Source organism: Triturus cristatus, chromosome 10 (assembly GCF_964204655.1).
Source record: "Triturus cristatus chromosome 10, aTriCri1.1, whole genome shotgun sequence".
NCBI classification, from domain to species: domain Eukaryota; kingdom Metazoa; phylum Chordata; class Amphibia; order Caudata; family Salamandridae; genus Triturus; species Triturus cristatus.
The window spans coordinates 891532447-891546056 of record NC_140593.1 but is presented as its reverse complement, the minus strand read 5'-3'; the positions used below and the strand labels follow the sequence as shown (position 1 = coordinate 891546056).

Genomic DNA, 13610 nt, shown 5'->3' with positions numbered 1-13610 from the left:
TGTTTGTGATGCGGTGTCCCTAGGACGAGCCTGGCTGCGGCGTTCTGGATAGTTGGGAGCTTGCGTAGAAGAGTTTTGTCATTCTAATCAACACTCATCACAGTTGAACATTAGTGAAGTTGCGAAGACTTTATTGACATGTGCGTGTCAGTACATGCAAGACAAGGACCACAACATTTAGACAATGCTTCTGACACCAACAGGCAGCATAGGAACATGTAGAGGTGCAAGAAATGGGAAGGCAGAGATGAACACCAATCATTATGGATGGCGCTGGTGTCAGCCCACCTTGCCTTGCTGGACGTGTCATGTGATTTTTGGCGTATGCTCATTGCGCCGTGTCAGGGGACACGACTCACAGCCCATGGGATCTGCATAGTGCTGCACCACCGGACTGCACTGACTGTCTACTCTGCTGACAGTGAGCAGGTGGAGGTGTCTGACAAGGTCACATGTAGTACTACATTGCCATGTGTGCACTGTCCCTCCAGCAGTATGTCAGATTTAGGAACGTTGCCAAGCGACACTGTGCAGGTCCGCTCATGGCACTGACTTACCTTGCACAGGTGTGTGTCAACACGCGTAGGTGCAAGCACATGCATTCTGAGTCCAGGCTAATGCAGCCATGTCCAGTGTTGTGGTGAGATATGTGACCACTTCTCCAAGATGCAACACGGTGTTGGGACCTGTGCTCTGGGTTATGATCAGTTGTGGCCGCAGGAACTTAGTCACTCCTCCATGAATGCGACCTTCATGTGCAATCAGTTCCAAGAGTACGTAGTTGTCGAGTTCAACAAACACGAGGGCAAGCCAATCCATTAACAGGTCCGGACAGGTGTGCTCCGTCCAAGCTGTTTCACCAATCCGCAACACAGACCAATAGGGGAGCGCCTCGATGTGGTCACTGCACACGAGGATTTGTGCAATCTCCGATGCCCAACTGCCAGCACATACGCCAGATATCAAGGCATCCCAAGCGTGGCTATCACAGTTACACTCTTGGTCGTGGGCCAACAGGGGGCGCACACCCAAGTCATAATCCAGTTCAGCTACCGTTGTGTTGGGTAGGCAGACATCCATGGGCCACTCGAATGTGCATGATCGACAGTGGAACCAGGTCTGGACACAGGTGACGTACGCAAGTCGGAAGCTCAGACGGTAGCTGATGCACAACACTACCAGTGGCAGTGCCCCCAACAGATGCAGCATTCGGTCACGGTACAGTCCCACGTGACAGGGGTTTTGCATGTGCACGGGATGTCCTGCCATTGCATTTGTGGCTCTGGTAGTACCGGCACTCTTCTGACCTGCGGCGTTTATGTGGATGACATGCCACAGCTTGGAGCAATTAGTCGTATGTGTGTGCATCTTTTGGAAGTATGGGTTTTTGTGTATGTAAGTGTCAAGGGCATCCCCTGCAGAAGTACCTCAAGCAAGGACATATGTGTGTGGGGTGTGGATACATTGGTGTTTCGTTGAGGCTGTGCATAGCGTGGGAGTCTTCAGCATCTGCAATGCTATCTCTCTCAGGGGGTGCCAGCTGCAGGCCAGACCAAGGTCTGAGGAACAGATGTCCTTCCGCCTTATGTATTGTGACAATGGACCTCTCACCCCTGATGTTAGTCTGACTACTGATTGCATTCTGGGAATGTGATGTGGCTTTCGTGCTGGAATTGATGCTGGACCTTCGGCTCATGGTGCACCAATACACACAACAGTTGGCATGTATGAGGCAAGTGCCCGGGGGGCATGGCGCTCCTTGTACTATCTCTCTCCCTCTCCCTCTTTCTCTCTCTCTCTCTCTCCCTCTCTTCCTTTCACTCTCTCTCTCCCTCTCTCTCTCTCTCTCTCTCTCTCTTTCTCTCTCTCTCTGTCCTTTGATGAGCGCATGACACACCTTCTCATCTTGAATTCTGTCTTGCAGGCTGTGACTTACAGATTGTCCATTGAAGACCCGCCATTACTCTTTCACATAGTTGTTTTGAGGAAACTTTGGATCTAATATTTGGTTTGGAAATTCATAGATGAATGAATGATTCTCCTTTTTCTGACCACACATGAAAGTTAATTGTTGTGATTGTGCGAAACCAGGCGAATTGTATTGTTCATGATTTCGTAAAGTTGATGTGCAGTATCTTTGTCGGGGGGGGGGGGGGTGCCCTGGGTAGGGCCCTTGGAGGGGGGCGGGTCTTGGGTGTGGTGGCGGTGGGTGTTGTGGCCCTCTTGGGGCTTCGAGCCGCATGATCAGTTGCTCCATGGCATCTGTTGTTCTTCAGGTTTGGCTCTGGGCTGGGATCCCTTTTCATGGTGCAGGTTGTCGTCCGACTTTACACCAGGTCAGAGCAGGTGTTAAATCCCTGCTGCTAACGCGCCTTATCGCCTGTTTTGTGATCTTATCGCCAATCAGGCTGGTCGTTGTGAATGTTGCGATGTGGTGTTGTCGCAGCTTTTTCCACAGGAACGCCTACTCTGCATCTCGTTAGCGTTAGTTGCCGGGGTCATCTGTGGCAATGTTTTTTGCGGCTGCTATCGTGGGAAAACTGGTGGTATGGGCTGTTAGCACCAGCTTGTGAATAGGGAGATAAATGTATCTCCACTTTGGCGGCCAAAAAGTGCAGCTAACTCGGCGATGGGTCCTTGAGAATATGCCCCTTTGTGTTTTTCACTGCTCTGTCTGCTTTTGTGTCCCAGGTGAATTTTTTCCTCAAGCCTGAAACCTTTTCATCTCTCCCTTGCTCTCTTTCTTTCATATGTGTATCGTGTATCTCCAGCTCCCCGTTTTCAATACCTGTCGTGCTCTCTCACTTTCCTTCACTCATATCCCTCTTGCTCTCTGTCTTTCAACTCACATTGTTCTCTTTATAGGTCGAGCCTGGGCAGCACATGCGCTGCCTCGAGGCATGCAGTAGTGGAATATGGACTTGACGCCCGCCCACTCTCCGCCCATATTTTTAATTGCCTTGTGTCATTGTCTTTCATAAACGCAGTCTTGCAATTCATTATTAGGATTGTTAGTCCCTCCTTGGCACGACCTTGTCTGCATTTGTTACCTCTCATAACGACTGGACCTTTTACTTGTCTCGTTACACAGTCTGCTTTATCTTGGCTGTGAGCACTATTTTATTAAATGATTTGGCCCTATTCCACCCACTAACTCACAGCACGCTGCCTGATTATATTTTATGTACTTTTCGCTGATGCACTCTTGATTTTTTATTTATTCATTTATTTTAGAAGTGCGGTCAACTTTAAGCATAGCAGCTGCGCCTATTTACTTTCTTACATTTTATTTTAGTTTACTAGTGCCCATGCGGCGTTTTCACAATCTGAAAGAGACAATTAGTTATAGATTGTTTACCTGTAGAATTACCCCCAGGAGTCAGACTGGATCCGGAGAATTTTTTCGTCAGTAGTACCCCTGCGCGTCAAAAGGTGGCGTCCGTCGGCTCCATGTTCGTCGTTGGCGTCGTGGTCGCCGGAATGACATCGCGGTTGCTACTTAGACGCTGCCCTCACGCGCTGACATCAGTTCTTTCTTTTTCCACACCAGCCTGCGCAGATCCGGAGAGAGCATTCACTCCAGTCACTTTTTGACTGACTTTTTGCGACTTTTGTCAACATCGTATTTTGAGTCTATCGACTCCTGGTGCATGCAGGGATGTCCAGTTGTCCTCGGCCCGGCTTCAAGGCTTGCAACACCTGTTGCAAGCTGATGTTGGTTACAGATCCACACCGCGTGTGCCTGTGGTGCCTGGAATGCCACCACGATCCCAAGTCATGCTCCGACTGCCGGACCATGAATCCGAAGTCTTTGCTGGAGCGGTCCCGAAAGCTTCTCGAGACCCGGCAGTCCGCTCCGCACCATTGGCGGTCCCGGTCGCGTGGGAGGTCGAGGGACCGGTCGCAGAGTCACCACCACTCGTCCTCGAAGTCTACTCACTCCTCAGGTAAGTCAAAGCACAAGAAGAAGTCGAAGAAGCATCATCGCTCTTCGACTTCCCCCTGTCCATCGGCCGACGCGACGAGGGATGCGGACGATGCCCATCCTGCGGTTCCACGTGCAGAGCCTCAAGGGTCGACACCGAGTTTCACTCCCTTTCCGGGAGCCAGAGTGACCCCTGCCCAGCTTCGGAGTTTCTACGAAGCGATGCATGCCATCTTTGGGCAGCCCAAATCTGCCGGTGCGCCTTTGGGCCCCGCGGACTTGTTTGGGGGCCCTGGGTCTTCGACGTCAGTAGCTCCGGCCCTGGCACCTCAGGATTCACTTGGATCCAAGCCTGAATCCGGATCAGCGCCGGTTGACCTTGTAACGCCTACCCCGGCGCCGATTCTACCGGCATCACGTCCGTAGCCGACGCCGGATGTGTCCCCAGCCGGCGTCGACCCCGGCCTCCACCCTGATTTGGACACGGAGCCGGACTGGCGTTGACCAACGCCGGCACCAAGCTGTACTTTTGTGCCTCTGTTCTATCCTTGTGTTCCCGACAGGCCAGATTGGTAACCAGAGGAGGGTGAGGAGGACTGGGAGGGGTCTGTAGACCCTTTAGCTGGCCAGTTTGATGAACCGGACTCGAGAGAGGAGTTGGGGGATGCCAGTGCTCTGGATACTTCCCCAGACCTTGGCATGCTGTCTCGTCCTACCGTGGCTATGGAGGAGGGTGCCTTATACGCAGTGGTGCTGTGTAGGGTAGCCGAGGCCCTCAACCTCGAGCTACTTACGGTGGTGGTCAGGGTGAATCTTCTGACGGAGGTGCTTCAACTGGCAATGGCCTCTTTGGAGCCCCTGCTGCCTTTCAATGAAGCCCTTACTGACATGCTTTTTGACACCTGGTCCAGGCCCAACACAGGGGCTCCTGTGGATAGAATGATTGCCCAACACCACCGCCCAGCTCCAGGTGACCCCTCTTTCCTCTCCCAACACCCCACCCCTGAGAGCTTGATGGTCCAAGCCTCTACTTCCAAAGGAGCAGTCCTTAACGCACCACCTGATAGGGAATCCAAAAAGCTGGACCATCTTGGGAAGAAGATGTTTTCTTAATCCAGCTTGGGACTGCGGTCGGTAAACACTGCATGTCTGGTGGGCCGTTCTGTGTGGGATATGGCAGCGCAGGTGCTACCACAGTCCCCGGAGGAGGCCCAGGCAATGCTCTCCCATGCAGTCGCCTAGGGGAGAGACGCAGCCAAGTTTACCATCAGGTGTGGACTGGACAAGGCCGACTCGCTAGACAGGACAATTTCAACGTCGGTAGCCCTTCGACGCTATGCCTGGCTGAGGTCGATTGGTTTTTCTGGGAATGTCCAGGCTACCTTGCTGGACATGGCTTTTGATGGCCATCGCCTGTTCTGTGACAAAGCAGACAACATGCTAGAGCGCTTCAGGGACTCCCGGGCTATGACCAAGTTCTTGGGCCTCTCTACCTGCCCTGGGATGTCTTCTTTTTACCCCTTTCGTGGCTGACAAACCAGGATTGAATCAATGGCAGATCCTTCTCCCTTCTCCAACCAGAGTTTACAGTGGTGACAGATGCATCACTGCTGGGGTGGGGCGGCCACATGGAGAGGCGGAGATCAGAGGCCTCTGGTCTCCGGCGTAGTCCGGGCTTCACATCAACCTTCTGAGCTCTGGGCGATTCGTCTCACACTAAAGGCATTCCTCCACTCTGTCAGGGGAAGAGTAGTGCAGGTGTTCAAGGACAACAACACCGCCATGAAGTACTGCAACAAAGAGGGCTGGGTAGGGTCATGGACACTATTTCAAGAGGCTCTCTGTCTTTGGACATGGCTGGAACTTCAGGGCATATCCCTGGTGGTTCAACACCTGGCAGGTTCACTGAACGCCACAGTGGACAAACTCAGCCGCAGGTGCATGATGGATCACGAATGGCGTCCTCACTCGGAGGTGGTGCAAGGTCTCTTTCAACAGTGGGGAGAGCCTTGATTAGATCTATTCGCCACCAAAGAGAACGCGCAATGTCAGCTATTCTGCGTGTTCGAATTTCCAAGGCGGCACTCACTAGGCGACGCTTTTCGTCGCGAGTGGAGCTGCGGTCTTCTATATGCCTTTCCGCCTATACCACTTCTGCCCAGAGTGCTGAAGAAGATCAAACGTGACCGGGCCCAAGTCATTCTTGTGGCTCTGGATTGGGCACGAAGAGTCTGGTATCCCGAGCTGTTACACATGGCCATCGATCCTCCGATCAGATTGCCTCTTTGGGAGAATCTTCTGTCGCAGCGGCAGGGGTACGGTCCCCCACCCAATCCTGTCTAGCCTCCACCTCCTTGCGTGGGGATTGAGCGGGGACAGTTGACAGCTTTCGACCTTCCTCCCGAAGTCTATGATGTTATCTTGACAGCCAGGCGTCCCTCCACTAAGACGGTATACGCCTGCAGATGGAACAAATTTGTGGCATGGTGCGCAGCAAAAGCTGTGTATCCCCTTTCTGCTTCTCTTTCTGAGGTTCTCTTGTTCCTCCTTTCTTTGGCACAGCAGGGCTCTACTCTGGGCACTCTTAAGGGCTATCTCTCGGCCATTCCAGCCTTTCTTAGTCTTCCTGATCAACCTTCTTGTTTCAGGTCCCCTGTTGTAAATCGCGAGGGCAGCATCTAAGTAGCTACTGCGATCTCATTCCGGCGACCACGACGCCAACGACGAATGTGGAGCCGACTAATGCCACCTTTGGACGCACAGGGGTACTGCTGACAAAAAAAATTCTCCGGATCCAGTCTGACGCCCTGGGGGTAATTCTACAGGTAAGGAATCTATAACTAATCTACGTCCCTTACAGATATATCATTACCAAAGGTAAGTAACTTGTTCTTCATGAAGATCACGTTCCTCTCTTTAGACAAGTTGTGTCTAAAGAAAGGTGCGCGGCCAACATTAAAGTGAAAGCACAGCATGGGCACTTTTACCCCCCCAAAAAAATCTGTTTATCAACTTGACAAACAGATGCTTTTTTTTGGTCAAAACCCCCATACCGCGGTTTCACTTTAATATTGGCCACGCCCCTTTCTTTAGATGTGGCTAGTCCAAAGAAAGGGATGTGGCCTTCATGAATGTGAAAGCGCTGCGTGGGTGCAAGTGATGCAATAGGTCTCGCATTTGAGAGAGTTTAATCTATTACTTTGCCAATAGCTTAAACTCTCGTCAATGCCGGACCTATTGCATTGCACATGCTTGTTATAATTGCACTATACATGACTATGAATATATATCCATAATACCCAGTGGCAGTGGCCATTGGGTAATTATAGTTAGGATTGTGTTTCCATAGGAAATACGTATCTTGTGTTGCAAATAACTTTGGCGCAGTGAGACGAATCTCCATGAAACTTTCAAAAAAGTGCACTGAAAGTTTCGGGGTGATCTGTCCTACAGGGGCCGAGAAATAAAGCGAGGTCCCAAAACACAAAGTCGCGATGCCTTTTTCATATACTTTTTTAGGCAGCGCTACCGCAAAAGCTGCTGAACGGAATTACATCAAATTTGAAAGGAAGCTAGATCTTTTTCCACAGATTATGTTTTTTGTGATTTGGTGTAAATCCGTTCAGTAGAATTTGAGAAATTAAGATATAAATATATTTTTATATCTGGATGGTTGGGTCCGAGGGACTCTCGAGCCCCTCTAACCCAATTAAAAAAAAGAGAGTATTCTGATTGAACCAGAGAGCTTGAGCGCTCTGATTGGCTGCCAGCAGCATAAAAAAAATATTGCTGGCAGCCATCATGGGACTCAAGGACTTTGTCCCCTGTCCTCCTGAAGTTTTAAAAGAAAATAATACAAGGGGGCGGGATAGGCTCTGTGAGGGGGACCCAGAGGGACCCTGCACTGGCGCCAAAATAAAAAAGGAATCAATTTTTTACGCAAACCCACAGGAGTACAGTGGGATTGCAGCAACACAAATAATAGTTGCGGCCAGTAAACTGATGAATAATATGGGGAGGGGCATGAGTGAGTCCTCTCTCCATGCCCATTTTCGGCCCCAGGGACCCCATCCCCGGGGCTGCAATGTGGTAAAATGGTGAGGGGGGTCGCAAGGCACTTCTCCTGTGCCCTTAAGGCCAGAGGACCCCATCCTCCAGGGTCGATTGGTTAAAAAGACAGGGAGGGTGCCCCCTCTCCAAGCCACTGTAGATACAGCAGAGCCCATCTCCTGGGACCAAAACTAAGTTTAAATGGAGGGGGTGTATGCAGCCACCTCCCTGAGCCTTAAAGGCCCCAGATACTCCATCCACTAGGGCTGGCTCAGTTACCGTGTCCCAGGGAGGCCACCTCTGGGACACAGTAGTTTCCCCAGCCAGTACTGATGAGAGCAGAAAACATACATTGGCCGACCTCCAGCCCCCCCCCCCCCCCCCCAGCGGGAGTATCTGTAAATCTTCTGCCAAATGAGAGCAAACATGCCTTCCCTGCCTTCAGTAGTGCAGGCAGGGAAGGCAAGTCTGCTCACAACCGGTGGGAGTTTTAAACATGCTCCAGCCAGCTGGGAGCAGACTTCTGTTCGGTTTCCCTGCCTGCATTTCTGAGGGTGAGGTTCCGGGGCCTAATAAGGCTCTGGGGAGGGGGTGGGGGCATAATTCATTAACTATAACTCACAACTCTACCAAGCACTGTGTTCTGAAAAAACATCTCAATTGAGAGTGATGACTTTGGTGCCCCATAGGGTGCACAACCTCATGGGCAGCCACTCCCTTAGTCAGGCAAGGCCAAGGCAAAACGTAAGTATGACCCACTACTAGATACTGATGCCTTTGACAAGCTTAACGGGCCTCCCTGGCCATGGATACTCCTCATCCCAGTAAACCCTCCCCAATCCCTTCGGGGAGCCATGACATGCATGCACCCCTCCATATAGACTCTGATGACTCCCAGGTGGAGTCAAACATGGAGGGTGAGCAATCAAGGCCATGGCGCCCTTTCCTGGGTGGTTCGCCTCCAGCGCCTCTAACATGCCGGAAGGCGACATGTTGGACACAGATATTTTAATGCACCCTTGATCCTCTGAGTGGGTACGGCACCCAAGGTGGCTTCCTACATGGTGGCCCAGCTCAGAAAGCCCCTAGACAAGGAGGTTCAGAACTGCCTCAGGGCAGAATGTCCCTGCCATTCTCTGGAAGGCAAGGTCATTCTAACTCCTGAGCTTGACCAGTGGAGTTCATCTGATAGTCTACCTAGACGTCATCCTCTTGATGGGCCAATGCCCTCAAAGTCTCCCACAGCAATTACAACTGGCAGTGTCCCTTCTTTAGTCCCTGGGTTTCATCATCAATACAGAGAAGTCCCAGCTCATTCCGACACTGTTTCTTACCTTCCTTGGTTTTGTCATAAACTTAGTGGAGTCCTCTCTTAGCCTTCCCTCCAGGAAGTTGGCAAAGATCAGGCATACTTTGCAAGACTTTAGCGAAATCCAAGACGTCGTTGAACCAGGTAGCACGGATAGTGGGCCTCTTCTATCCAGGCGATATTTCCAGGGCCCCTGCACTATCGTGCCTTACGTCGGCTGAAGGTCTTCCAACTCAGACACGACCTATCCTATGTGGAATCTGCGCCACTCACTCCAGAGGCCAAGGAAGAGATGCGTTGGTGGCTATCCCAAATGGACTTGTGGAACGGGAGGGACATATTCGGCTCCAGCCCGGACCTCATCATCGAGTCAGATGGCAGCATGATGGGCTGGGGGAGCACCCATGGATATTTGTACACAGGAGGAAGTTGGTCTGTTCAAGAAAGAACTGTTCACATGAACTGTCTGGTGCTATTGGCAGGCTCCTTTGCGGTTCGTTGCTGGACCAAGGACAAGATCCAATGTTGTGTCCTCCTGAAGATGGACAATGTGTCCGCGGTCTGTTATATCAACCATTTTGGAGGCACGAAGTCAAAAGCACTATCAGACCTAGACAGGGCAGGTACTGCCTTGCTGACAAGGTCTCGTTGACAGCGGAACATCTTCTAGGCTCTTCCAATATGATAGCGGCCTGGAAATCGAGATATCTGCAGGATGTGAACATGTGGAAACTCTACCCCAGGATCTTCCAGTCCCTGGTCTGCAGTTGGGGCCCTTTCACTGTGGACCTATTTGCATCTGGCCTGGATCATCAACTGGACCAATACTTCAGCTGGAGGCTGGATCCACTGGTGGCAGCGACAGCCATTCCTACAAGATTGGAGTCTGGAGAAGGGGTACGCATTTCCCCGTTCTTTATGATCACCCAGAGATCGGTGCAGGTCTAGAGGTAACTGGCAAACCTGGTTCTGGTGACGCCCCTTTGGGATCTCAAGCATGGTACCCAGTTATGATGGAACTTTCTTGGGATTCTCCAATCCTTTAACCCCTGTATCTCGACCCCCTGTGAGATCCGTTGGGGAACCGCTACAACCTGGTAGTGGAACAGACTCTCCGTCTCATGGTGTGGAAGATTACCAGAAAATATGGCAAGTCCTGGGCCTTTCAGAACAAGCTCAGGCTCTCCTCAAAAATCCATGGACGTCTTCCAGAGTACACAGATACAACTCTACCTGGTTCAAATGGGTTGGTTGGTGTATGCAACGGGATCTGGATCCTGTGGGCTCTGACGTTGTCCCTGTGTTGAAATTCCTGTCTGACATGGCAGCAAAAGGCATAGCTTACAGGTCAGTAAACTCCTTTCGGTCGGCAATTTCAGCTGGCCATGATCCCATTGAGGGTCTCCCGGTGGAGGAACATCCTCTGGTGCGAAAATTGTTGAGGGGTATTTGTCTCTATGGGATATTAATAGAGTGCTTAACCTTATTCTATCCTGGCAAAGTAGTAAGTATCTCTCAAGGAAGGAGATCGCTGGTAAGTTGGCCAAGCTTCTATGCTTAGTCTCCTGTTACAGAGTTTCGGATGTTCGGGCTACAGGCAGAGATTTTACCCCAGATGGGTCCCTTTTTCTCTAAGCAAAAGAAAACAGACAGTAGGGTAATTCCTTACCCCTCTTTTCCTGACACTCCCAAACTTTGTGTTGTCAGATGTGTTAAAGCATATGAGGCAATGACAGGCGCGTTGAGACCCCCCCAGGGGAGAGACAGCTCCTTATGTCTATCAAGAACCCTTTCAAGGCGGTTTCTCCTCCAACCATAACCCTATAGGCTATGCAGAAAGCGGGCATTGACACCTGCTTTTTTATTACACATGGAAGAGGTGCCATGGCTCCCAGGGATTTTGGGAAGGTGCCCATTTGGAGGATATTATTAATGCAGCAGACGTCTTCCGATGCTACCTTTAAGACCTTCTACTTTAAGCCGATAATCAGCATGGCTTCATTGGTGGTGAGTAATTTTTGAACTAGCATAATCCTTACATAGCATACAAATATTTCCTAGCTGTTATAAAGGAAAGTTTGCAATTCTATTAAGGACACAGAGGTGAGGATTATTACCGTCCACTGATTGGAGACCAGTATTTTCCACCCGAGGGTTTTTGCAATGAGTTTGATGTGTGATGTTTTCATTCTAAGTGAGTGATGACTTTTTGATTACACTGTTCTGAATTGTTCATGATCGTTTCACTAGGTTTATGACTTATTTCTAAATTATTGTATGATGTTGTCAGTATTGGAATTACAAGCGGATAGGATACTTAGTGGTTCTCCTATTCATACATTCTCTGTCTCCACAGATGCTGATACCTCTAAACAGGAGTAGAAAACTCGAAACACATGATGATCGTCACACAAAAAATAGAGGGAGACAAAACATAAACAAAGGACTATATGACATGAACTTCCTATTTATTGGATGTTATGATTATTTTTTATTTCCACCTTCCCTGGTGTTCATGGTAAAGGTAATTTCTTGATATTTAAATGTTCATTGTGGCTGCTGTGTTGAATAAAGCAAAGAAGGAATAACACAATCCTTGCCTCTGTGTTCCTAACTGAACTGAAAACTTCCCTTTATGACAGCTAGGAAATGTTGCATTCATATTCATATTAACTGGGAATCCTAGGTAAAGGCGAGTTAGCTTGCTTTTACACCCCAGCAATTTGAAAGACCATGATCCACCAATGGAGTAAGCGATCGTTATCAGAGCTAGGGTGTAGCCTTGCATACCATGAGGAGGAATGGGGTCAGCAGATACGCCAATCAGGACGGAGAAACATTCAAAGTTAGTTCCAGGGAGATTTCTCAAAGCCCGGATACTTATTAGGAAAGGGTGTGTTGAGGGAATGATAGGGCCTTTATATATCCTTTATATGTGATGTCCTTTAATGCCGGTATAGAGTACTGATCAAACTGCACTGGCATGTACTGTGCTGAACGCAGCTCGGATGCTTCATACCGTGGGCTCGCACAGTCCGTTTCATACCACTTGCTTGTATAACCTGCAGCGGCAGCGCCTGGGTCTGCTGTGAATGTTTACTACAGTGAGCTGACACAAGAGCTAATCAATATATATTGCTGTTAGATTTCTTGCATGTAGATGCAACGCTATCACCTTATCTAGTAATGTTGTGTCTACTTAGCCTTGTGTGTGGCTTCAAAACGTAATCTCTGTCTAAGGCGCCCTTGAACCCGTTTAACGCAGTGTGTTGATTCAAGCTGTGTTTACTGCACATGTGATTGGGGAGACTGGTAAAACCGAGGGTTAAGTTATTTACAGTAATATCAGACTGTGTTATGATCAAGTCGGCAAGAAGGCTGAGAGGTTTGATGCTCGCCTGTGCCCGCTGCTGTGATATGGATCCCAGTTTTGAACCCCGGCGAAGCCATCCCAACATTCCATCATTCCAAGATCTGTAAATTGACTGAGTACTATTAACATGGTAATGGTCGCAGCTCCTTTACACAATGCTTAGAAGTGTAATACAGTGTTATAAAAATACGTGTTTATTGTTTTATCTCGTATGCCATATTATGTGGTGCTGTTATTTTTTTTAGCTAGTGCCATGTGGTGGCTTTGCTGTGAGTCTCCAAATGAATCCAGCATCTCAAAGCTTCTCACTGTAAACCACAAGCTGGATCAGCCTGGTCAAACTGATGTCTCCTCATTTAAAATGCTTTGATAAAGCTGCCATCTTGGCCCAGGAAAGAATACAGCGCAAACATGGACAATGTTTCAAATTATGTGCATTGGGCAAAGTTCTTGTGCTATGAAACCTGATTGGATTATTTTACAGTGATGCTAGTGAGCAGAATCTTTAATTTAGGCGTGTCCATTTATTAAGTTTTATTAGTAGCTTCTCAGAGCATCTTACCATTCACTCAAAATTCGTTGATATTTTTATTTTACTCAATACCCTTTGGTCTTTGATTCTTAAGTTATGTATTTCACCACATTTCTGTTACTTGTGTACTCGATTATGTGTCTAAGCTTGTTTCTAACTTGAACCTACTGTTCATAGCTCCTTATTGTTTCTGGTTTGCAGTTTATAAGACCTCAAAATTGATAAATAAATGCTAAATAAATACATATTAGCCTAGAGAAGATAAAGACACTAATAAATATCCTTCATCTTTTTTGCTATTTAAATTTCTGACTGATGTGAGTCAGATCAATCACTCTGATGTGAACTTTCATCCGTGAACCTTCTCCTTTGAACTAGCCTGACAGTGTATGCTCTAGGTGGGTGCCACCATGTAGGGTAC

General features: G+C 49.0%; 1 protein-coding gene across 2 annotated transcripts in view; it reads right to left on the bottom strand.

Moving 5' to 3' along the window:
• The window catches only part of LOC146796188 (unconventional myosin-Ig-like), a 1225789-nt gene that overhangs the window by 318904 nt on the left and 893275 nt on the right, over positions 1–13610 (bottom strand). The gene's annotated exons all lie outside the window — the stretch shown is intronic.